The sequence below is a fragment of the Saimiri boliviensis genome, chromosome 8 (assembly GCF_048565385.1).
Source record: "Saimiri boliviensis isolate mSaiBol1 chromosome 8, mSaiBol1.pri, whole genome shotgun sequence".
NCBI lineage: Eukaryota > Metazoa > Chordata > Mammalia > Primates > Cebidae > Saimiri > Saimiri boliviensis.
The window spans coordinates 76,627,098-76,653,261 of NC_133456.1; positions in this window are offsets into that span (position 1 = coordinate 76,627,098).

Genomic DNA, 26,164 nt, shown 5'->3' on the forward strand with positions numbered 1-26,164 from the left:
GGCAGTTGGGTGGAGAGGATATTCTGCATTGACTGAAAGGGTGCTCCAGGGCCTCTGAGAACTCCCCATCCCTCCTTCCCCAATTCTGAGTCTCTCTCATCTCTTGACACTTGAGAAGGCTGGGGGAGGAAAGTGAGAGAGGGCTTGATGAGAAAGCTCACCTTAACAGCTTTTGTCTTTGAGATCTGACCCCAAGGCACCTGACCCTATAGGCTGGTGTGCCCCAAGAGCACAGGCAAAGAAAATTCGGTCACCCTGAGGACTCTGGCTCACACTGGAACTCAGGTCACAGGTCCTGAAGCCATTTCTTTGTGAAAGAGCATGGCCAGAGCACACTGCAGCTCAGCAGACACAGTATCTAAATCTGCAATGCCCAGCATTCAGTTCCTTTGCTCTCCAATGCAGAGAATCCAGGCAGAGTGCCTGCATAAAAAGAGACAGGCTTTCTGAGAGAGAGGATGGTGGTCCAGTTCAGGGATGTGCAGCTCTGAAAGACAATCCCCCCATGCTATGGATGGCCTCACTGCTCAGAGACAAGCAGGACAGACTTGTAGTGGCAGCCGGGGTCTCCAGAGGGGATCTAGGCCAGAGCTCAGAGCTCAGATCCAGGCAGAAATGAGTGAACAGAGCCTAATGAAAGGCAAGAAGAAATGGTAGGGACTATGGCAAAATTAAGAAATAGAAAAAAAGAAAGCATATTAGAGGCAAGAGAAAGAAAAAAATGGAAAAGCTCCACTTTTATAAGACTTTCATTTAGAAATAAGAAGACAGAAGTTCAAAGAAGGGAGGGCCTTCCTTCAAGTCACTGTTTTGGGGTGGTGTTAAGAATGAGAACTCAAGGCTTCTCTATCCAGTCAGTGTTCTGCTGAGGAGCAGGGGTAGCATCAAAGGTAGGGTCACCAGCAAATGGAGAGCAGGACAGGAGAAGAGACAGCCCTGGCCGGGAACTTGGAAAACAGATCCCATCCTGACTCTGCCTTCAAATCCTGGGCTTGGGCAGTGCCTTTTACTTCTCTGGGCTGCAAAGACGGTTGAGCAGTGGTCCCAAACATCCCTTCCAACTCCAACATTTGCAGGACATCTGCAAGGAGTAATAGAAATAATTATTATTCAGCTATTTCTTTGCTCATCCCCAGCTCTAATCAGACTCTCAGCCCCTTGGAGTTTAACCTCTATGTATCCCTTGAGCTCAGCCTCTTTCTCCCATCCTCTGACCCAGCTTTGGCATAACCCTCATCATCTCCTTCCCAGATAGCTGAAAGGGCCTCCTGGCCAGGCTCCTTCTTTTATTCTCTACCCATCCTACCCATTCTCAGCTGTCAAAGTGCTAAATCAACAAGAGAATTGATTACATCATGTTTTTGCTGACCACCCTCTATGGTTCCCCAGTGCCTTCTGGAATAAAACTCAATTTAACATAGTATCTTAGGCCCTCAAAGAATGGACCCAGCTTCATTTTCAGCTCTTATCCAGCTCACTTTTTCCAAATATTTTATGTACCATTATACTGAACTCCTCCTTGTCACTTCATTAACGCACTCTGAGGTTTCAGCCTTCAAAACTTTTGAAACACTTTGCTCCTTCTGTTTTGAAAGCCCTTCCACATCCGGTGTACTTGGTAGCAGTGGGAGGAGGAGCTATCCTAGTATAGTCAATAAGAAGACACATTATTTCTAGGAATTTCAAATCAATAAGATGGCCTGAAATTTAGCCATCCCTTTATTGTCCTCTTGCACCTGCAATTGTAAACATCAACAGTGATAAAAAATGCTTCTCCCCACTAGGGTAGACTACTCTAACCATCATCCTCCCTGAAGCACCACTGAAACATGGAAGTCCCCATTTGTTCTTGAAAACTCAGCATATTACTTCATCAGGAAAGACCTCTCTTGATCCTTCAATCTACCCCTTCGTTTTCCACCGAACTGCTAATTTTCCTGATGTATACTTCTATTTCCCCACCCTTGTAAATGCTACATTTTACTTCTGTTTATGAGACTGTCTTTCTCAAGGGCCGTGAATTCCTTGACGACAGTGGCTATATCTATGTCTTCCTAAAGCTTAGCACAATGCCTGGGCACAGAAGATGTGTCATAAATGAATGAATGAGCACCCTGTGAGCTCTTCTGAACACTGATTCAGCCGTGATGGATTTCCAAGTCACAACACAATTAAAAGCTCCAACTTATGTTTAAAATGTTTTTGCAGATCAAGTCATAATGATCTGGCTGGAGGTCCTCTCCTTGCTGGGACACTACAGGAAGGTGTTCAGGTGGTACTGAAATGACTCACTGCCGCAGCGGCTTAACAGGATTACCTAGGGGCTTACGTTGCTCAGTGAAGCATGGTGGGAGCTCCAACAGTGCCAGCCAAGCCAAGAGCCGAAGCTGCTGTCTGTGTGACTGGGGATGGGAAAGTCACTATAGTCCACTGTCTGAGAAGAGAAAGGTTCAAAAGAAACGGAGTCCTTCCCCCTCTCCTCCCCCATTGGATCTCATCCCTCCTTTTACTCCCAATATCTCAGAATGCCTACCTAGAAGGAATTTGGGTTAAACTCTGGGCAATATGCCCAACTTGCAGATTAGAAAGCTGAGGTCCAGAGAAAGGCATCAACTCTCAAGGCCACATAGCTAGTAAGTGACGGAACTGAGAACTGAGTCTGCATATGTTTATTCCCTGTCCAGTGAGGGAGCATCAGGACCTGGAACCATGCAAGGAGGTAAAAGCTTAAGGTAGGGGAAGTGAAGTCACACTGGTTTGTTGGTTTGTTGGTGTTTTTTCTTTGCTTCACTTTGCTTTGAATTGAAGTGAAATTCACATAACCTAAAATGTTACTAAAGTGTACCATTTAGTAACACTTAGTATATTCGTGATGTTGTGCAACCACCACCTCTATCTAGTTCCAAGACATTTTTCATCACCCCAAAAGGAAACCTTATACCATTAAGCAGTCTGTTCCCCACCCCCACCCCCATCTTATTCTAAGACTGGCAATCACTGGCCTGCTTTCTGTCTCTATGGATTTGCCTATTCTAAACATTTCATACAAATGGAATCACAGAATATGATTTATGTGCCATTCTATGTCTGGCTTCTTTCACCTAACATGTTTTTTCAAGGTCAATGATGTTGTAACATGTATCACTATTTCTTTTATTGCTTTTCATGGCTGATTAATATTCCATTGTGTGGGTATAACATATTTTGTCCATCACAACTGATTTTAACTAAGTGTTGGGTGCTGGGGTAACAAGAAGTCTCTTAATTTATTCATGCTTTCTTCACTCTGCACTCTGAAAAGAGGCACAGAGTGAGGACTTGGTAATGTCTACTGGACATTATTTATTTATTTTGAGACAAAGTCTAGCTGTGTCACCCAGGCTGGAGTGTACTGGCATGATCTTGACTCACTGCAACCTCTGCCTCTTGGGTTCATGTGATGCTCTTGCCTCAGCCTTGCAACTAGCTGGGACTAAAGGCACCCACCACCATACCCGGTTAATTTTTGTCTTTTTAGTAGAGATGGGGTTTCACTGTGTTGGCCATGCTGGTCTCAAACTCCTGACCTCGTGATCCACCCCACCTCAGCCTCCCAAAGTGCTGGGATTGCAAGCATGAGCCACCATGCCCGGCCAGATGGGCATTTATTGAATGTTTGCCATGGTTAGAGCTTGGTGAAGCTCCTAGAACCAACAGGAGCAGCACGTGGCAGCCTGATGTGGAGAAGGGCCATGCACTGAACCCAGCAGTGATCTGGGCTCTGGTTCCAGCTCTTCAATAACCATCTGAGTGACCCCAATCAGGTTCTTTCCCTTCTCTGGGCCACAGTCTCCGCACCTCTATGCCTGTTGTTTTAGTCCACTCAGGTTGCTATAATTAGCTGTCACAGACAGGTGGCTTATTGACAAAATATATTTATTTCTCACAGATATGGAAGATCGAAGTCCAGGATGGGGTGCCAGTATGGGCACGTTCTGGTGAGGCCGGTTTTCCAAGTTGCAGATTATCAACTGCTCCTTGTATCCTCAAGAGCTGGGAAAGGATGAGACAGCTCTCTGGGGCCTCTATTGCTCTATTGTAAGGCCAATAATTCCACTCATGAGGACCCTGCTCTCATGATCAGATCACCTCCCTGAGGCCCCACCTGCTAACACCACCCCATTGGGGCTTAGGTTTCAACACATGAATCTGGGGAAGACACAAACAGTCAGACTATAGCCTGTCCAACGAGTCACCTGCCAGGGCTACTGGGAGTCCTGAATGGTACGACATCTGCCAAAGTTCCAGGTAAACAACTCCTTTTATGTAAAGCTTATTTCATTTAAAACAAAAACAAAGACTCCTCACTAACCACTCACCTGTAAAGATATGGTTATTGTCCGCAAATGGTGAGCTAGATTCTCTACCAGAATTTCCTTCAGGGGGGGGCCGTATATATTTACTTGGGGTAAAATACCTGGATGAGCACAGAAGGGGTTTAAGTGTGGGGAGCTCTACTGAAGAAGGCCAGGGATCAGGTGCCTGTTGTTCAGAAGAATGGGGTTGAGGACCAGAGAAGGCAGGGGATAAAAAGATAGCAAGGCAGCCTGTCTATGAGGACTCTCCTCGTGACCCCTGCTCTTCAGTAAAGTTGCTAAACTCACCAAAGTCTGAATGCAAGTAGGTTTTTGTGAAGACCAGGAGACGGAACTGAGCTTTGTTCCTGGAATGGATGCGAGACAGAGCAAGACAGGCCTCTTAGATAAAAGGGCATGAAGGTCGAAGGAGGCATGATGACATATGCTGTGTGCACGCAGAGCAGCTATGCTATGGATTCAGGGCTCTCATAAGGCTTGGCATTGGGGTTAGGGTCAAGTTTAATAGGATCTCCAAGGGCCTCCGCTGACATCTGGGCTGCACATAATTAGACATCCGCCACAAGGGCTGCACCCATGGGTAGAACCACCGATGAGGCCCATGGTGTCCTCACATTGGTAATACAGTGACTTATACCTTTTGACCCTCCGCAGCCCTCATCCCTACAGCCACAGTACGAGAACATGGATCTTGGCACTGCTTTGCTTCTGCCCCCAGTTGTTGGTCCAGAGGCCTTCATGTGGCAACCACAAATGAATCAACTCTGGAGACAAGGCAGACTCCTAGAATGAACCCTGGGTACCTTCTGCTGTCACCAGCAAAGGACTTGTACAGTAACGGCCTCCCTCAGGACCTAGTAGACTTCTGCTCTTCTGCTTGGTTGCCAGGTGACATGCTAGTTACTGGCTTAAAGCAACATGCCAGTAAGATCAGTATGAGTCTTAGAGCTCTGCCCAACACAGCTAGCTTCGCACCAGAGGAAATGTTGCTCTTCGTGCCCCTTTACAAAGTCAATTCCCTCCTTGATTTTGATCCTAAGAAAACCATCAAAAGCACAAAGCTAAATAGCCTAAGATATTCTTTACAGAATTTTCCATAATGCTGAGCAGCTGGAGACATTAAATTTCAACAATAGGTAAAAGGCAAGAAACTTGTTGTGAATCACCACAATGGCACTTCTGCAGCCATAAAAGAAAGACTGCAGCAATATAGCAAATTCATGTAATAATAAGTGAAAACACAGAACCCTAAATAGTATTTGTGACATGATTGCAGCTATGTAAAAATGTGCATTATACATGGACAAGAAAATAGAAGGGATTATGAAAAATTAAAAAAAAAAATACCGTAAAAGAAAAAAAGACCTATAGGTAGCTTTTTCTTTAAGATTATCTTTTATACCATCCTCTTCGTATTTCACTCGGTTCAAACCAGGTTCTTATCCAGCTGTTTATCTGTTTTCCTCACCCAATTAGATTTAATACATCTGTCACTATCAAGATATTTATAGTTCTGTTTGTGCTGACTTGTTTCTACCTCCCTTACCTTGTAGAACCTTCTATAAGTGAAACTCACACGCTATCGGGCAAGAGGTGGCTCAACAATAATGTGCCAGGCTGCTGTTGGTTGGGAGGTATTTACTAATGCTGCAATGAAAGTGTCGTGGTGCTTGCAAATGGAGGATCCATTTTCAGTTTGGGCTCTAATCAGGAAGAGACTCTTTTCATCTAAGAGGTTTTAAAACCCTTCCCAGCAAACAGGATGTGGGAACTGGAGCTGCCAGGGCTGATAAATTCTGATCCTCACTGACTGAGAAAATGCAGCTTCAGTACGATCAGTGAACAACAGAGTGCTCCAGTATCATCAATGAGCAAGAGAGTGCTCCAGGACTATGGGTGAGCAAGATAGAGCTCCAGCATCATCAGTGAGCAACAGAGAGCTGCTCCAGCATAATTGGTTATACCCTGGAGCACTCCAGTGAGCAAGAGAGTGCTCCAGGATAATTGGTTAGCAAGACAGAGCTCCGGCATCATGAGCAAGGAAGGCAGTGCTCTGGCATGTCTGGTGAGCAGCTGCAGCATTAGCGGAGCTGCCAGTTTCAGAGTAAACAAGCACAGACTGAAGATTCTCTGTGATCAGTAAGTTAGGGTCTAGAATAACTGATGGGCATTTCAGTCCAGATCACACCATGAAAAACCAGAGAAATGCGACCCAGAGAAGAGGCTGCTAAAAACTCCAGGACTCTTCCTCCAGCCACCTGGATGCCAGATCCCTGCCCCAGATCCTTTGTAACTGGCACCAGGACTTGCAGTGCAGTCCCTGTTTCATTCATTTTCTGTAGGATTATGCAGTAGAGGGTATTTAGGTCTCATTTCATAGAGTGAGTTCAGGCATCCTCAGCTAATTTTCATTGAGGGTCAGGCTAAAGAATGTCCTGGATTGTGCTATAGAAACTCAGACCAGGTGGGGTCTATCTGGTGCCTAGAATCAGGATTCAGCACCCTGTGTAGGCAAACCTGGGAGGCCAATTGTCTCCGGAGAATTTTGTTTGAACAGGCTTGCTTCTTTTTGAATGAGCCAACTACTGGATAAGCAAAGTCCTCATCATTACTTCTATAAAAGCATCACAGAGGAGAAGGATACGTAAGAAAATGGCATTCTGGTCAGCTTTGAAAAGGAGGTCATCTAGATAGTCATGGAAAGGGTCAGAGGAACATTTTTATTCTCTTTATACCTTCTGATTTTTTAAAACTGCTCATTACCAAATCAAATAAATGGGGTGAATAATGAGTGGTTAGGTAAAATTAAAATGAAAAAACTAAAGAGATTTGCCAGTGACATTTCTCTGAGTTGGAGACTAAGCTAGCTAGCAGACAATATGGGTGGTAAAAATCAAAGGGTTTTGAGAAGACTTTTGCTTCACAAAGCAGAATGCCAGACGTGATACAAGTCAGCTATTAGGACATTCAGTCTTTAGAGTTAAGATAATATCTCACTTGGCTGGGCGCAGTGCCTTATGCCTGTAATCCCAACACTTTGGGAGACCAAGGTGGGTGGATCACGTGAGGTCAGAAGTTCGAGACCAGCCTGGCCAACATGGTGAAACCCCGTCTCAACTAAAAATACAAAAATCAGCTGGGCATGGTGATGCAAGAGTATAATTCCAGCTACTTGAGAGGCTGAGGCAGGAGATCCCTTGAATCCAGAAGGTGAGGTTGCAGTGAGCTGAGATAGCACCACTGTACTCCAGCCTGGGTGGCAAAGTGAGACTGTCTAAAAATAAATTTTTTAAAAAAGATAATATTTCATCACAATATGCTAAAAAAGAAGAAATAAATTTATTGCTGTCTAATACAAATTAAAAATTAGCCATAAGCACAACCTATTGGAAGGACAGGGGAGCAATCAGTTCCTCCAGGAGTAGAACTGTATCTCTGTGGCCCCTGAGGCTGCCGTCTGCATTGTCAAGGAAGAAAAGTTTGGTGAGAAGCAGGATTTGCTACCGAGATGCACATCATCAGCTCCTCAGCTGCAGCCCCCTGTGGCCAGAGGCAGGGGGCCAGGTGTGAGGATCAGGTTCAACTCCTTCACAATCCTATTGCTGAACTGGTCATGCTGGGCAGTGGGACAGCCAGACCGGTCAGAACCCAGATCCAGAACACAAAGGGACCCTTACTGCTATCCTCCAGAGCACCCTGGGTTTTTCTCTTAGGCAAAGAGCTATCCCTGCTCTCTTTCCAACAAGAGCCCAAAGCACTCTACAAAAGCCTCATACTCCCTAGGCATCATGATGCCATGATGGGGGCAGGCATCCAAAAGGAAGGGAAAGAAGCCATGGAGGGGAAAGCCAGGGAGGAGGCTACTGCTCTGTTATTGGCAGGTGTGAGGCAAGCACAGGTGTCTGAATAGTGAATGCCTTACAAAGCACAGACTCTTTGAGATGAGACGGGGTCCAAGTGTTTTTGCCTTTCAACCCTGGGTGCTTTGTGGAACCCTGCCCGTTCTCCAAGTCCCAAAATACGACTGAAGTTTAGGTTTCCTAACCATATCTGAATACAGTGACTTGTGCAAGCGAAGCCTCCAAGTAAAAAGAGAACTAAGCTAATGTGGCCAGTCCTACCCCTTTCCAGGGAAGGGTCACTGGTTGTTCAAAACAGAGCCAGCCTGTAAGATGCAGCAGTGCTTCAACTCCTGAGACTTCGGTGGCTGTCCGGAGAGCCAGGCCTCCAGTGCCTAGGAAAGGGCTACAACATCACCAAAGCTCTGCTTCAGGAAGTGGCACCTTCCTGACTTCACCCAACAGGGAAAAGGATGCCTCTCCCTCCTGCACCTGACAGCAGATCACAGTTGCTGAACCACTGCACCGGTCACATCTCTTTCATGCTTAAAAGCTTTCAGTGGCTGGGCACAGTGGTTCACACCAGTAATTCCAGCTCTTTGGGAGGCCAAGGTGGGCAGATCATGAGTTCGAGACCAGCCTGGTCAACATGGTGAAAGCCCTATCTCTACTAAAAATACAAAAATTAGCTGGGTGTGGTGACATGCACCTACAATCCCAATTACTAAGGAGGTTGAGGCAGGTGAATCACTTGAATCCAGAAAGCAGAGGTTGTTTTGTCTCAAACAAAACAAAACAAAACAAAACAAAAAAGCAAAGCTTTCAGTGGCTCCTAGCTGCCAATCACTTGAATCTCCTCCTCTCTCTGGCATTTAGTGCCCCCAAATGGGGTGCTCACCCATTCTCCAACCACAGCCCCCTCCTCCCCCTGTTGCACTAATCCAGTTGCCCATCTCCCCATGGGTACCAAGTGAGCCCCAAGTTTCCTGCCAGCATGTCTTGCTCAGGCTGGCTCTTCCCCCTAAAAGCCCCTTCCCTCCCAGTCTCTCAAAACATCACCTTTTGAACGCTTAGCTTTTCTTCACCCTAAATTCCGTCTTTTCTATAAGAGCCCTCCTTGTCTACTGCTGTGGACACCTAGTCAAGAGCAATTTCTCCTTACTGTCATCTTGGACATCGTTCCTCTGTTTTTCTTAGGGCTCATAACTTTTCTCTCTTTATCTCTTTCTTACTTTCTTTCCCTTCCTTCCTTTCTTCTTTCTTTTTTTTTTTTTTTTTTTTTTTTTTTTTTTTTTTTTGAGATGGAGTCTTGCTCTGTCTTTCTTTCAGCAAAATCTTGCTCTGTCCCCGCCTCAGGCTGGCGTATAGTGGCATGATCTCAGCTCACTGCAACCTCCGCCTCCCAGGTTCAAGTGATTCTCCTGCCTCAGTCTCCTGAGTAGCTGGGACTACAGGTGCCCACCACGACGCCTGCCTAATTTTTGTATTTTTAGTAGAGACAGGGTTTCACCATGTTGGCCAGGCTGGTCTCAAACTCCTGCCCTCAGGTGATCCTCCCACCTCGGCCTCTCAAAGTGCTGTGATTACAGTTGTGAGCCACGGCGCCCGGCCATAACTTTCTTCTTTGCCTTTGGATCACTATGTGCTCCTTGTAGCTTTGCTCTGGATGGTAAACTCCTTGGAAACAGGAGTTTCTTACTGCTTTCCATGACTTGCTTCTCTTGGTTGGGTTGAGCTGTACGTTTGAGATGGACTGACTTTAAGGGCTGAGTCCCGGGTGACGGCGGGGAGCACCGGTCGGGCTTGATGTACAGATATTTCCGCTTCAGGTGAGGAGCTGCGCTGGCCAACCTGCTTCCTTGCAGCTGCCGGGTTTCATGCGCCGGGTCTATGAACAGCCAAAGCAAAAGGCCACACTAAGCACCTTTTCTGCTCCTACCGGCAATCTCGAGTTCAGCAAGATCCCTAGGGATGAGGGCTTTAAATCACCCCTCCCTACTCCCTGCAGGAGAGCCCTCCTTCCAGGAGCTGACTAATGCTTACTGTCCTTTCCTAAGGAATGCTTTCTGTTGCTTTCTGGGCAGGCCGTGTTTATACCCCGTGCCCATCTCACTCTCCCAGGCCCTCTGGCCTGCCTGGCACAGGTAAGGAGTCGGAGGAGAGTCCCCCTTCTCCTGAGAGTGTTCCGGTGGCTCCTGCTCTGCCCCTGGGAGGTGGAAGAGGCAGCAGCACAAGGCTTCCCCTGCCCACTCATCTCAGCTTCTTGCCCTTCTGCGCTGGGCCGCGGCGGGTGCTGGGAGTTTCCTGATCACAAGGCAAAGACATGAGGGTGTGGGGCAGGGAAGGACGCCAAAGAGCCATCCCCTTATTCCTGCATTCTTCAGGAAAAAAGAGAGACTCTGACCTGAGCCTGTTTTCCGAATAATTCGGCATCAAACAGCAGTGAGGCCTGGGACTTTGCCAAGCCTTTGTTTTGTTTTGTTTTGTTTTGTTTTTCTTTTCCTCCAATCAGCCCAAGGCAATGGGGAGTGGGGGGGCGTGCAGGGGTGGGGGCCGCACGCTCGCTGGGGCTGAGAGGGAATGCTGAGCCTGCAGAAGTGGCCCATTGACAGCTCCTGCTCAAAGCGGAGGGGCGGATGGCACCCCCAGCTACCACCACAAGGGCAGCTCTGTCCTGTGGGCACAGGGCTCCGTCCCAGCCCCACTGGCTGAGAGAGAACAACATTTCCTTATAAGGCCCCAGCTGCTTTGCCAAGGCTGGATGGCTCCGACAGACTGTAGCTTTCCATTCTCCTCGCCGGCTCCAGTGCAGGCCTTGAATGTAGCCCTTGTTGTCAGGCTCCTCCTCTCCTCCGCAGCCCCCACCTCACCTACTTCCACTCCCTGCCAGAGCCAGCCCCGCTGGAGCAGGATAAACAGCCCAGAGGCCTCTCCCACGCAGGGCCGGCCTCGGTTCAGGCCTGCTGGAGGCAGCACAGGGTAGCGAAAGGAACGCCAGAGTCCCAGTTGGGGCTGGCCCCGTGCGAAAGGAAGGTCCTTTCTGCCTCTGGAAGATGGGGCTCTGATGGCCCTGGGGACCAAATTCTTTGCATTGCATTCAAAGCCCTTCCCAGTTAAGCTGCAGGTTAACGTCACAGTGTCACTGCCTTTCCACACCTTCACCGCCAGGTTTCCCTTAGCTCTTCCCGATCCTCCCAAACGCACCTTGCTCACACAGGCCTCCACTGCTTCCGGGTTTTTTTCGACCTAGAATGGCCCCCGTCTATCTGCCGAGGTAACTCATCCTCCAGGCCCCGCAGTGAGTATGCCTTCCTCCCCTCCCCGGGAAAAACAAGTTATTTCTTTCACTTTGCTGCTCCACATGAACGTTTGCACTAGAGCTTTTATGTTTTGCAGTTGCAAGGGTTCCTTCACCTGTCCGTTTCCTCTGTCGGATGATGAGCTCCTCCGGGCTCGCAAGTTCTCCTCTTTCTCTATACGTCCCTGAGCTCTCCCACGGGGCCCGACACATAATCCTGCTTCTCAAAAGACCGCTGCATAAATGCCTGAGAACACGGTGTTGCATAAGTTCAAAAGAGACAACTATAGTGCGAACACTTGTAAACTGTGAAGTGCTGTGGACCCAGGAAATCTACCCCTTTATCTTGCTGCCCTCCACTCCAATTCTACTGTCTGTTACACTGTCACAGCCCTTTTCCCTGTCCACCCAGTTCTATATCCGGAATTCCAGGCTCACTGCAACTCCTCAAGGGGTTAACGTCTATCACTAAGCCATTACTCATCTTTAGAATCCCAGTGTTGGGGTTACAGAGAATGTATCTAATTGTTGCCACACTAGAGTCCACAGAGACCCTAAGGACACACAGTGGCTACATGGAGAAGTTCTGAGTCCTGCTTTTATCATTTATTCATGCGAGGTTCCCATAGCATTCTCGGGGGGTGGCGGGGGGAGATCTGGTGGCTTTAAAAGTTTGAAGCATACTGATTAATGCAGTCTCAACATATGACAGTTGAACCAACGGAGCCCCCTAAAGACAAGCAACTTTTCTGACATCTCATGTGTTAACCACAAACTCAAGACCGTACCCAGATCCCCAATTCTTGCTCATCAAAGCTGCTGTTCAGCACGTTGCCCTGCTTGAGGCAGAGTGGTGATGGATGCAACTGCACATCTTGTCAAGCTGAAGTCTTCTGAGTCGGGGATACCTCAAGTTCCAAATAAAGAATTTCAGTCTCTGCCAAAACAAATCTTTCTGAGATGGAGAGTCTGCAAAATATCAGGTTAGGGATTGCAAGCACAGCACAGTTAGGTACTATAATAAAACTGTCCCTCTGTTCTCCAGGATCCCAGCAACAGTTTCAAAGAGAAATCTCCCATCCCAAGATAAATTAGCCTGTCCTCCATCCACACAGGGAAGCTTCACAGAGATATGTTTGCAAAGCAAAGCCCACAGTTGATCATGAACCATGTTCTAACATTATTTGCCACGGAGCCAAATTCAGGATATAAGATGGTTCTGCCTTGGGCTCCATCCAAAAGGCTTAAGTTACATGAATACCAAAAATACTTCACTATAATGAGATTTCTGTCTTAGATGCCTAAGGGCAGACTGTGCAGGAAGCAAAAAGAAGCAAAAGTAATACTGGGCAAGGACATAGGAGATTTTGCTCTAGTACCAACTCCAATACTTACTGTGAAACTTAAAGCAAGTCAACTGCCTTTATAGGCCTCAGTTTTCTCCACTACAAAATGGTACTGATGATGCCTTCACATTCATTTCCAAAGAATTAGATCAATTCGGATCAGGAATGTGAAGGTATATTATGACAACAACCAAAAAGCACTGTGCCTAAATAAGAGCTTGTTAATAATATGCAGTGTTCCTCCCTTTGCACTGTTCTGGGTACAGAAGAGAAAAAACTCCCCTCTCCAGGTTCCTGCAGTGTTTGATCCAACCCCTAACCCCGTCATGGCCACTGGCAGTCACACTACTGCTGATCACTTTCCAAGAAATCAAGAGGGATTGGGACATTCTTATTAGATGTGCTTCAAGAAGCTGGAAAGCAAACAAAGGGAATCATTCTATCACCCTGTATTCTCCTCCCCTTCCTTCTCAGGTACAAAGAGAAGAGATTTTCCACTTGCAGGTTCTGGGCAGGCTGAGTGAATTTGGGAGGTTGTTTCTTTTCACTGAGCCTCCGTTTCCCATTATGCAAAATGAAAGGTCAAACAGAATGGTATTTAAATTTAGGGGCAGCAGTGTAATTTACTGTCAAAATAGAGACACTTTTAAGAATGAAAATCTGTATAATTAAAAATTATACCAAGATGGCCATTGCAAACAGGACTGTCCCAGGCAAACTAGGACTATGAACATCTTAGTAAGCCCCATTTCCATCTGGACTATTACTTGGGGTGGTGGGGGGGGAATGACCTTGAGAAAAAGAAAGTTCAGTTTCTCTTGGCCACACTGAGCTTTTGACTGGCTCTATATGTTGTTTTTACATTTTTCTTAGTCATTAAAAACACCTCTATATTAAGTTGCATGTAACTTCATATGTCTGCATATTATAAAGTATTTCTATATCCTTTGTCTTCTGCAACAGTCCTGACAGGCAAACATGGGCAGGTATTAATTTCATCTCAGAGTTAAAAAAAAGAAAAAATAGGTCTGGAGAAAGTCAAAGACTTGCCAGGGTCATGGAGCAAACAAACACAGTCATGTCCAGACTCGTAGGCCCATGCTTGTTCCATTGGACCATGTTAATAAGGGAAGCACTTAATGCACAAATACAGCCTGGCTTTACAAAGGCCAACTTCCATCCGGAAAGTTCCTTCTCCTTCCATGGCAATGATACTCAAAGTATAGGTGTTTTTCAGACCCCTTGGTAAAGTTGCCAGACTCAAAATGGAATCACTTGTGTTGAGACCCTGAAAATAGAATTAAGGAATGCCATGAAGAGAGGGTTCTCATGCATCAGTGCCTGAAAACAAGAACTATCACAAAAGACAGCAAAAACTGCAATCTTGCATAAACGCAATCTTACACACACACAAAATATTTTTGCAAGGATATCTGCCCAGTAACTGCCTGTTCATCTTTAGACCGGCACCGCCCTTTTTAATGATCTGTATAGCCAAGAATACTATGGCATCCGTATTCCCATTGCAATGCCCTGTTTCTGAATAAACATTTTTTTTCTTTTAGAGAGCCTCTCTCTGTTATCTAGGCTGACATCTTGAAACCTAAAGCTGGCCAAAGTCTTAAGAATCAACTAAATTTGCAAATGAGAAAACTAAAACTCAGAGAGAATGTCTTGTCCAAGGTTATATTCATCAAAACGGAGATTTAAGAAGGATTTAGATTCCCAAACCACCCCCCTTTAGCAATCTTTCAATATTAGCTAACATAAATATACCTTGGAAAGTAAGCATAATCTATATCCCTATACCCCCTTTCAAAGACAGATTACTTTTTGATTTTCTAATGTTAAGGAACCTCAGGCTATTTCTTCCTTCCCCTAACTTGGAGAAATGAGAGTGAAGGGTATTTAAATCTAAGGCATCGCAACAGCCACTTCTTATTTCTTCTCCTTGAACTTCCAGAGAAGACTAAAGTTAATGACGTTTCCTAATGGGCAAAGCTCCCACAATGCAAATGTTTACCAGAGTCCTCACGGTAAAACGAAAAAGAGCTTGCCATGCAGGAATGATCACTCAGAAAGTGAGCAAAGAGCCTTCGGTTTGAATTCTGGTTCAGTTACTCCTTTGCAGCCCAATCTTGACTGAGGTATTTTCCCTGTCTGGCCTCAGTTTCCTTATCTGTTAAATAAAAGAACTGGATTAGTCAACATATTAAAATGCTTCCAGCTCTAGCAATCTGTGAGTATCCAAACTGTAAGTGTAGATAGATAGGTGATTGATCAAGTTCTTTTCCGTCTCTTAACGTTATAGGAGTCACAGCCTAGGAGAAGCACCACCATTACCTCTTGATATTTTGTGCCTCTTTCTGCCTTCTGTTCCTTTCCCTGATAATTAGCACAAGTAACTACCTGTGCCAGCTAAAAGAGACAGAAAGGCTTATCACTCTTTCCAGTGCAAACCAGGAGTGTTGAGCTAAATTAAAGGCATTAACCAAGTTGCCTAATTGACTGGCTCCTCAGAAATTAATACAACTCTCGGAAAATTTGCTCAAAACCTGACAACTTATTTCTTAATTTATTACTTGTGCAGCGATTACTGCTTTATGTATTTCTCGAAGGAGTTGAAACAACAAGGCAAAATAATAACTCCATGACATTAATTGATATCGCTGAGTCCAAATGTCCCTGCAGGTGAAGGAAACTTTCCAAGATATACAGTAATAAATCAGTTGTTGTTGTTGTTGTTGTTGTTGTTGTTGTTGTTGTTGTTGTTGAGATAGAATCTCCCTCTGTTGCCCAGGCTGGACTGCAGTGCTGAGATCTCGGATCACTGCAGCCTCCACCTCCCGAGTTTAAGTGATTTTCCTGCCTCAGCTTCCTAAGTAACTGAGATTATAGGCGCGTACCACTGCGCCCAGCTAATTTGTTTTTTATATCTTCAGCAGAGACAGGGTTTCACCATGTTGACCAGGGTGGTCTCTAACTCCTGACCTCAGGTGGTCTGCCCACCTCAGCATCCCAAATTGCTGGGATATCATTTGGCGTGAGCCACCTCACCTGGCCTTGATCATCATTCTTTTCAAGAGAAACACCACATCCGTGATCACATATTTATGTCATCTTTTTATTTCTCTATAGCACTTTGTCATTGTAATTCCAGAGCAGAATGTCTGCATTCAATTCACATGCCCTGTTATATAAGCTTGAACAATTTAGTTGCATTATTGTGCGTCAATTTCTTTATGTATGACATGGCAGTATAAAAACAGTGCTCAAGCAGCCTAGACAACATGGTGAAACTGTGGACAAGATGGTGAAACCGCTTCTCTACTAAAAATACAGAAATTGGCCAGGCGTGGTGGTGCATGCCTGTAGTCCCAGCTACTCAGAAGGCTGAGGTAGGAGAATTGCTTGAACCTGGGAAGTGGAAATTAGAGTGAGCTGAGATCACACCAGTGCACTCCAGCCTGGGCAGTAGACCAGGACTCTGTCTCAAGATATAAGTAAATAAATAATGAAAATAAAAATAAAAACCGTGTTCAGCTCATAGAACTACTATAAGCCTTACTGACAAAATCCATGTAAATCATGTAGAATTTCATAGTTTTGGCTATTGCTATTAGTTTGCGATTTTTAACACACCACCAGAGACAAGATGTTTATAGATAAGGAAGTGAGGGACCTGTAAGAAGAAGGGACATATAGCAGTATGACAGTTAGTGGAAGAACCAGAATCAGCTCCCAACTCACATGATTCTTATTAAAAACTGTATTCCATAAACCAAATGGTCATGACAGGTTGTATTCACTCATTCATACATTCATGGGTTTTGCTATAATTCTTTCTTGTGCTCATTAATTCAGCAAATATTCCCTGAGAAACACAGGCCCCTTCTATCCCTACGAGCAATCATTTAGAGATATGGATTCTAGTGCCAGCTCTGCACTAATTGAGGCCAAGAGCAAGTGACTTCTCTTTGGGTGTCCATTTCTTCAAGAGATTTGAAAAGATGTGTTTGAGTCTCCTTCCATACCAAGCTATCTTTTATACTACGTATTAGGGGGACGCCAAGATGCAGTAATGGCCCTTGCCCTAGAGAGGCCTGCAGTCGAACGGGAAAAGTCAACACAGCTGTTGTGTATTTACCCTTCTGTGCTGGAGCATAAGTCACCTGACACGTATCTTTTAATAAAATAATTTCATGTGGCTCCCACAAGCCAAAGTTGGCAGGGAAGTCCTTTTCTGGCATATTCTAGGGGGCCCTCTCTCCTACCTTAGATGGATAACCATACACAAGAGCTTCAGATAGACTTGCAAACTAGTGACCCTTGGGCCCAGTGAAGCCTATACAAGTGTTTTGTTTGGCTCACGGTGCTTTTTCAAAATTTTAAGTCAACGTTTAACAGCTGGGAAGTTTCTCATTAAAACCCAGATTTCTGGCTTTTCTTGAAAAAGCCTAAGAGGTAGCAACACTGAGCTGGAATCTTGTCAATGACAACTAACATCTTAGAACTTCACTCTTTTAGAGAGAGTATACCTTTCTTATTTAGACAGGAACGTTTGGCTTTATCTTGAGGTGGACTGTTTGAATTCAGGGGAAACATCACTGATGGCTTTTCAATCATACAAATTCAAAATAGTCTGTTGAAGGATTTAAGCGGGGAACTGAATGTTTTGTAATTGTGTATGTGTGTGTGTGTGTACTCAATTGAGGAATTTAAGTTTCTGAACTTAATGCAATGTAGGTATTTATTTTAGCCTAGCTAAGGCCCAGTGTGCTTTGATATTTCAATGGGAGAAATGTAGACAAATCATCAATAAATGTTATCTTCCTTTTTCCTAAGGGCATTTGGGTTAGTGGCTCTGTGCCTTGTACTGATTTGCTGGTAACCTGGCTGACTAAGAAAAAGCAAAAAAAAAAAAAAAAAAAAAAAAGCCCCAATTTATACTTTGCCAAATTCTATGTGTAAGTACTCCACCATAGCCAAATTCAAGGATGGTTTTACAAGTGGCTTGCAGCATTTCTGAAATCTTAGCAATTAGCTCTTCCAAGCCGGTACAGCAGACTCAACACACCAAGCCTTTTTAATCCAGAACATGGGAGTATAAACAATGTGTGACTTTTCTCTCACCCTGAAGTCTATGAAGAAGGCAGAAGAAGTATAAAACATAAGCTTTGCCTATCTTTAGGAGAATTTTGATCTAGATCAGGAGACAAAGCTAAAATCTTTGCAATAATCAGAAGGCCTTTTGAGAAGAATCAGTGATCTATCCAACATCTGTATTCGAGGGCCTGATAAGAATATGAAACTTACTATATCCAAAACAAGTTTCATGGTTTTTTCTCCCAAAGCTATGCTATATTTCCCCAATCTTTTCATCTTAATAAATAACCCTTCCCCCAGTTCTTGAGCTTAAAGATAGAGAATTATCTTTCATTTTTTCCTATTTCTCAACCCTCTATCCAGTCCAGAAAAAAGTCTTGTGAGTCCATCCCCAAAATTTATTGTCTCTGCACCTTACTGCAGCAGCCCTAGTCTAAAATAGTCCCTTTAAATCTCCCCTAGAGCACTGGGGGTTTTTTTTTCTGCTTCCTTTCTTATTTCCTTATCACTTTTCCAAAACGCAACCAGAAGGATCTTTCAAGAATATAAATCAGATTTTACTCCCCTGCTCTTCACCGGCCATTGGCTTCCCACTAAACTCTGCAGAAAATAACCAATTCCACACCATGGCCTCAAAGCACCCTGACATGATCCCTGCCCTCCTTTCTGTCGGTCTTGCACCTGCACCTCGCTACCCCTTTTCTACCCCTCTCAAGTTCTCCAGGCTCTCCCAGCTCTTCCCCATCCCTCAGTCTCCACCAGTTACTCTTTCTCTCCACCCTAAGCAGTTGCCCTGGTTGGCTCCTTCTCATTCTTCAGATGCCAGTTTAAATGTCGCCTCCTCACAGAAACCTCCTCTGCCCACCTATCTAAAATAGCTCTCCATTCCCAATGAGTAGTTCCCCATTCCATCACCCTACCACATACATACTGTTTACCTTCACACACACAGAGAGAAAATGTAAATTCCGTGAGGGTAGGAGCCTTCTATGCCTTCATTTTGCTGTATGTGTTATGCCTAGCACAATATTTAACACAATATTTAGGCATTAACTAAGTATTTGTTAAGTGAATGAATGAATGAGTGAATTAATGGATGATCAAGTTAAAGATAGGGTGAAGAGATTTGATGTTTCAAAGTTCCCTTCTGCCCTTAACATTTTAGGAGCCTGGTTTTCGTTTTGCTTTGCTTTGCTTTGTTTTTTGTTTGTTTGTTTTTAACGGAGTCTTACTCTGTCACCAGGCTGGAGTGCACTGGCACGATCTCAGCTCACTGCAATTTCCACCTCCCAGGTTCAAACAATTCCCCTGACTCGGCCTCCCGAGTAGCTGGAACTACAGGCATGCACCACCATGCCTGGCTAATTTTTTGTATTTTAGTACAGATGGGGTTTCACCATGTTGGCCAGAATGATCTCGATTTCCTGACCTCGTGATCCACCTGCCTCGGCCTCCCAAAGTGCTGGGATTACAGCGTGAGCCACCGAGCCTGACCGAACCTGTGGTTTTAAGAGCGTTATTTTGTATTTACTGATATGTGCTCAGCTCTCAAGAGTAGAATTTAGAGGGGAAAGAGATGAATGAAGTTGCTAGGAGCCAGCAGCCATCCAGGGAGACTCCCTGAAGGAAGTGGTAGATACACTGGGCTTTTCAGCCTTCAGTGTTACTTAACAAAAGGCATTTGTCATCTTACAAATAATTTTACCCTAATCTCCATTTCAGTTGCCAACTATTCTTCTACATTTAAAATGTGATCAAGTTTATAAAAACTTGATGTGCACACTTTTCAGGAACATTACAGTTTCTAAGCTGCACTGTCCTTAAATGCCCTTGGGCATAGGTGTATGCTAATTAGCAGACTTAAGGTGACACAGATAAAGAACATGAAGAATTTGCCCAGAGGCCCATTGACCCCCCCTGCTGGCTCCATATCTGAAGGAAGGATCTGTTCCATACCTCAGAGAAGACCCACTTAGGACAGGAAGTGAGTCATGTATGTTCCACAGAGCACCTATCACAGGTTGGACTATACTAAATGTGAAACAGATTAAGCTGGAACAAAATCATGACATATTTGTTCCCTCCCACACCATGAGACGTTTCATAACCTCTTGATACTTAACCCTGATAACTTTAAGAGCTAGAGAGGTCTTCAAAAATCACCTGTATGCCTCTCTCTTGTTCTATAGAGGGGGAAACTGAGGCCCAGAGAAGACTGATGCCTTATCCAAGTTCACACAGCAGGTGTAGCAGGAGATCCCTGTCCTGAATCCCAGCATATACAAGCTGATTTTAAAGAGAAAACCTATTGTGTCCTTTTGTTTAATCTTCATAAATAACTAGATCTCTTTGTTTACTTTTTAATCATTGAAAAAATTAAGTTTTAGCAAGTAATCTCTACTGATATTGAGGTTTTAGGACAAGCCAAAGGAATCGGCTTTAAAATGTTAGAACTTAGAGTAGTTGGCACATAATGAAATAATAAGACAACCCAGGCCAACTTACAACAAGAGGTAAATGTTATTTTAACTGTCAGGAAAGAGTTATATCATTTTTAAAACAACCAAAAGAACTATTTTTTTCTCATTTTAATATCTACAATTAGGATTCAGAGATGATCACTTGTGATTTTCATCAACTTAAAATTTGTCTGAGATGAGAAAGCCATAGAGGGACGCATACCAGTCTGTGAAACTGTTAACAGTGCTAGAGACTAGAGTGGGGCTATTAACTCAAAAAAGGAAAGTCGTTTATGCTAGCTTTTTGAACTACCAAATGATCAGCTTGAGTTCAGAGAGTAACAGTGTTTCAAGACACGGATACATTTAAACATCATGGTGCTTGACAGACAAACAAGAATTATTTGCCCAATTCCTTTACAACCAGTCTGAACAAAATGCAACAAGGCCTCTCAAATTGCAGGGGAAAAAAAAAAAAACAACTCACTCCCTGATTCTCCCTTCTGGATCTGTATTCTCCAGAGGCCCCAGTTCCTGCAGGTCTCTGGTACCAGAGCGAGCACTGACCTGGAGTCAAAGCCATTCTGCAGGGTCAACCAGGAATCAGTTCTGGAAACTTAGGCCAGTTGTCCTCAAACTTGGGGTGTCTGGGAATCACCCCATGGGGTACTTGCTACAATCCAGATTTCTGGGCCCATTTCCAGAGCATCAAATGGCACAGGTCTGGAACTAGATGGTGGTGCAACTAGCCCAAAGCCTTGCCCTTGCCAGCCTACGTAAATCTTCCTCTTTTCTCTGGATCTCAATTTCTGCATGTGTGAAATGAGGAAGATGAACCAGGATTGCCTCTAAGAGCTCTTCCTGATTCAGGCAAGGGAGATTATATGACTTGGGAACTGGCAGGATTCCTGTCTTGCCTCTGGGTTGCCTGGGTAGTCTAAACAGGTCATGTGCTCACAGAAGCATGTAACTCATGTAAAGCCCCAAAATTTAAGACAAATCTCAGTTAATTTATTTTATCTATTTATTTAATTTTTGAGATGGAGTCTTGCTCTGTCACCAGGTTGGAGCACAGTGGCACAGCCTCGGCTCACTGCAACCTCCACCTCCCGGGTTCAAGCAATTCTTCTTCCTCAGCCTCCCAAGTAGCTGGGACTATAGATGTGTGCCAAATGCCTGGCTAATTTTTTTGTATTTTTAGTAGAGATGGGGTTCCACCATGTTGGCCAGGATGGTCTCAATCTCTTGACCTTGCGACCCACCCGCCTTGACCTCCCAAAGTGCTGGGATTACAGGCATGAATCACTGCGCCCAGCCTATTTTATTTATTTTTTAAGATGGAGTCTCACTCTGCTGCCCAGGCTGGAATACAGTGTCACAATCTTGGCTCACTGCAGCCTCTGCCTCCTGGATTCAAGTTGTTCTCCTGCCTCAGCCACCTGAGCAGCTGAGATTACAGGCACCTGCCACCACGCCTGGCTAATTTTTGTGTTTTTAGTAGAGATGGGGTTTCACCACATTGGCCAGGCTAGTCTTGAACTCCTGATCTCAAGTGATCCACCCGCCTCAACCTCCCAAAGTGCTGGGATTACAGGCATGAGCCACTACATGCAGCCAGGGCTCAGTTAATTTGGAAAGTTTATTTTGCCGAGATTGAGGATACGCACCCATACCACAGCTGCAGGAGGTGCTGACCACAGGTGCCCAAGGGGCTCAGAGCACAGTTTGGTTTTATATATTTTAGGGAGACATGAGATATCAATCAACACATGTAATATGAACATTGGGTTGGCCAGAAAGGTGGGAAAACGAAGCAAAACTGGACATTTTGAAACCGGAAGGGGGCTTCCAGATCACAAGTAGGTGAGAAACAAACCTTGCATTCTTTTGAGTTTCTGACTAGCCTTTCCAAAGGAGGCAATCTGATATGTATGTACAACAGCGGGCAGAGGGATGCCTTTGAATAGAATGGGATGCGAGTTTGCCATTAGCAGTTCCCAGCTCGAAATTTCTCTTTAGGTTAGTGATTTTGGGGACCCAAGATATTTTCCTTTCACACTCAAATACAGGGACTCTTTCACACAGAGCTCAATGTGAAGTGTGGAAGGGTTTCGGAACTTTCTGCCGGCTCCCCCCTCTGTACACTACCCACAGGGTGCTGTCCAAGACACGCCCTCCTCTTCACCAGGCCCCATACAAAACTGCAGAGCCTCAGATGGTGCTTCCCCAACCCATCATCTGTTCCCAGGAGGGATGTCCAAGGAGTGCTGGTTCCCTTGACCCTTGTTTGTTTCTCGTATCTAGAATCCATCACACCCATTGCCTCAAGCCCACTACAGGATGATGCTTCAGATTAATCAAATTGAACTACCCAGAAGAAACAAAACATAAAAAGAGAGTGAGCTCCTTAAGGTTTAGAAACTCAAGGCAGAGGAAATGTTTTTGGTTGTGTGTGTGTGTGTGTGTGTGTGTATTTTCTCCCTTGCTTAAGATATTTTAATGATTACATAAAGCAATTATACAATTTCTCTTTAACATTTGTAAATGTTAAAATTGGAGACCCAGGCCGAGTGTGGTGGCTCACGCCTATAATCCCAACACTTTGGGAGGCCAAGGCAGGCAGATCACGAGGTCAGGAGATTGAGACTCTCCTAGCTAAATAACATGGTGAAACTTCATATCTACTAAAAATACAAAAAAAATTGGCTGGGCGTGGTGGCACGCGCTTGTAATCCCCAGCTACCCAGGAGGCTGAGACGAGAGAATCACTTGAACAAGGGAGATGGAGGTTGCAGTGAGCTCAGATTGCACCACTGCACTCCAGCCTGGATAACACAGTGAGACTCCATCTCAAAACAAAACAAAAAAAATTTAGAGACCCAACTGTTACAGCTTGGCTGGTGAAGGAGCCCCCTTCCCAGTGTTTGGCTCCCTGATACAATGGATCTTCTGGTTCTTTTCAATCCCCTAAAACTATGGTCTGCCCTGGCCAAGGCTTCTCCTACATGTAATTAGCCAACCTTCCCTCATGGGCTCCAGCGTGCTCACCAGGCCCTCGCTAAGGTCAAGACTTTCACAAATGCCTCATTGCATCTGCATCTCAACTCTGGACCCTTGGTTTGAAGGCCCCCTGAGCCTTGCATTTTCAGGTCCAGCAAGTTACTCAACTATGTTTCTTCATCTCCTTCAAAATCTATACTTCCATAGCCTTGGTCAGGTGTAGAGGATAAAGCTGCTGACCAGAACACAAAATATATGGCAGAAAGGGAGGGTCCACAAGGAGAAAACACACATATTGCCAAAGACTTGCAATTCTTTTTTTTTTTTTTTTTTTTTGAGACGGAGTTTCTCTCTTGTTACGCAGGCTGGAGTGCAATGGCGCGATCTCGGCTCACCGCAACCTCCGCCTCCTGGGTTCAGGCAATTCTCCTGCCTCAGCCTCCTGAGTAGCTCGGATTACAGGCACACGCCACCATGCCCAGCTACTTTTTTGTATTTTTAGTAGAAACTGGGTTTCACCATATTGACCAGGATGGTCTCGATCTCTTGACCTCGTGATCCACCCGCCTCGGCCTCCCAAAGTGCTGGGATTACAGGCTTGAGCCACCACGCCCGGCCTGCAATTCTTAAAGTACAGTAGAATGCTTCTTAGCCGAAAGCTGCCTATCATGTAGTGAAGTGTCAGTAATCTTTGGCTGAGGAAACACAGTCAAGTTTATTCAGCTGTCACTGGCTGAGAATAGACACTGGCCTTCCAATCTCAGATGAAACTATTTACCACATGATAGTATGATATGATATGTGTTTCAAAGAAAACCATCCTAGAAGTTAAGATTATAATGATTAAATGCTGTTAAATTGAGTATCCAAAAAATTAAGTTCTCTTTCTGTGTTTTATGAGGCAGAGAGTTTCTGGTCAACAAAAGATATCCAGTGTTCCCTAGTTGAGCTGACAGAATTTCAGACAAAGGCAAAGAAACTTGACATGCTCATTCACTTGAACAGCGTTAACATTAGTAAGTAGACTGTTTCTGTTAGGCTTTTTGAAACTCTAAAAGATATTTTTAAGATACGCCCTCTTGGTTTGGCCACAAGCATTAATTCTGTTTCTTTTGGTGACAGCATCCTCTTTGTTTTTAGATAATGCCCCCTCTCCCAGTCCCTTGACCTCTGACAGCTTCAGGGATGGACATGTGGCCAGAGCCAATCAGAGAATTCTCCTTTGGCTATAAGGACTGTTAATTAATAATGACCTTGGAGAGATAAGCTTAGCACTCCTAAAAAAGTGAGAGGTAAAATGATTTTTTTCTTTTCCCTGGTGTTGTTGTCAGTCATAGTGCAAGCAGGAGAGACAGGCCTGAGTACAGAACTGGCACAGAATGAAGCAAAGAGGACAGGGGGAAAGCTAAGGTGAAGGGTAAGTCCTGGGTTGTCTAACCAGAAGCTGCTCTGCCTTTAATAATACTACTCCCCTCCTCTTTTTTTTTTTTTTTCCTGAAGTCAATTTCACTTGGTCTTGCACAACTTACAACCAAAATAATTATATCAAATCCCCCCTTCACCACATTACTACCTAAACAGATCCTTGAGCTTAGGGTCACCAGCCAAGTGCCGAGGCATTCATAGGAATGTATTTGTTAGATCTGTACAATCTAAATCCATATCCAGTTCAAACTTGAATTCTTCAGGTCATGGATCCATATTTGTTAAACCCCTAATATGTACCATGCCCAGGATCTATGGGAAAACAGAACACTCTGCCTGCCCCCACAATCGTCACAATCGTCTTCCTATGTGGCTTTATAATGTACCACGTCCTCCTTCTAGGAAACTAAGGTCGAAGACTTTCACAAAGGCCTAATTGCTTCTGTGTCTCAGCTGGACCCTTGCTTTGAAGGCCTCCTGAGGCTTGCATTTTAAATGGTCCAGCAAGTTACTCAACTCATTTTCTTCATCTTCCATCAAAAGATGAAGGAAATTAACGGGAGGCCATGGTTTTAATTGTGAGATCACATAGGAAGAGGTAAGGGCCATTAGGGGAAATGTTCCATGAGAGTCCAGAAGAGAGAGAATCTTCTGGATGAGAATTGGAGAAGGCTTCAGAGAAGAGCATTCACTGGAGTTGGGTCTTGATGGCTTAAATGAGCTGTAGGTGGACTGCACTACAACCACACTCTGCCTCCTGGCCCAGTGTGGAGCAGCTTAAAACCAACAGGGGTCCATGCTAAAACAGGGCCAGGTCCTGGAGGAGCAGGACAGCTGCTGCTGGTTCCCCAGGCCCTGCAAATGGATCTGGGGCCTCAAGTGGAAGGAGACAGGGTGCAAGTCATCCAGAGATATATTAGGGGCATCACAGGACAAGGGCTACCTGTCTATCGATTCACTCAGAGCATCCAGCCATCATAAAGCAGTCATGTGATATTACAGAGCTACAAAATGTCAAAGTAGCAGGAACCTTGGGAATTAATCAGCCTGCCCATTTGACAGAGAAGGGCCTGGAAACCTGAGGACGTCAAAGACTTGTCCAAGATCACTCCTGCAGAGTCATTCCCAGCATAGGCGTAAGGGCCCTGACCCTGGAGCTTAAATGAGACATCATGCCTATCTCAATTCTATCCAGCGGGAGTGAGAGGATTCTGGAACTCCATTTTGACGGATGCTGCCTTTTCTCTGGATCGCTGCATGTGACTCACCTTGCTTCTGCATGTCCCCTGATTTTAGGTTGAGGATGAACCTCCCCTGAGGCTGAGTCATGCAGGCC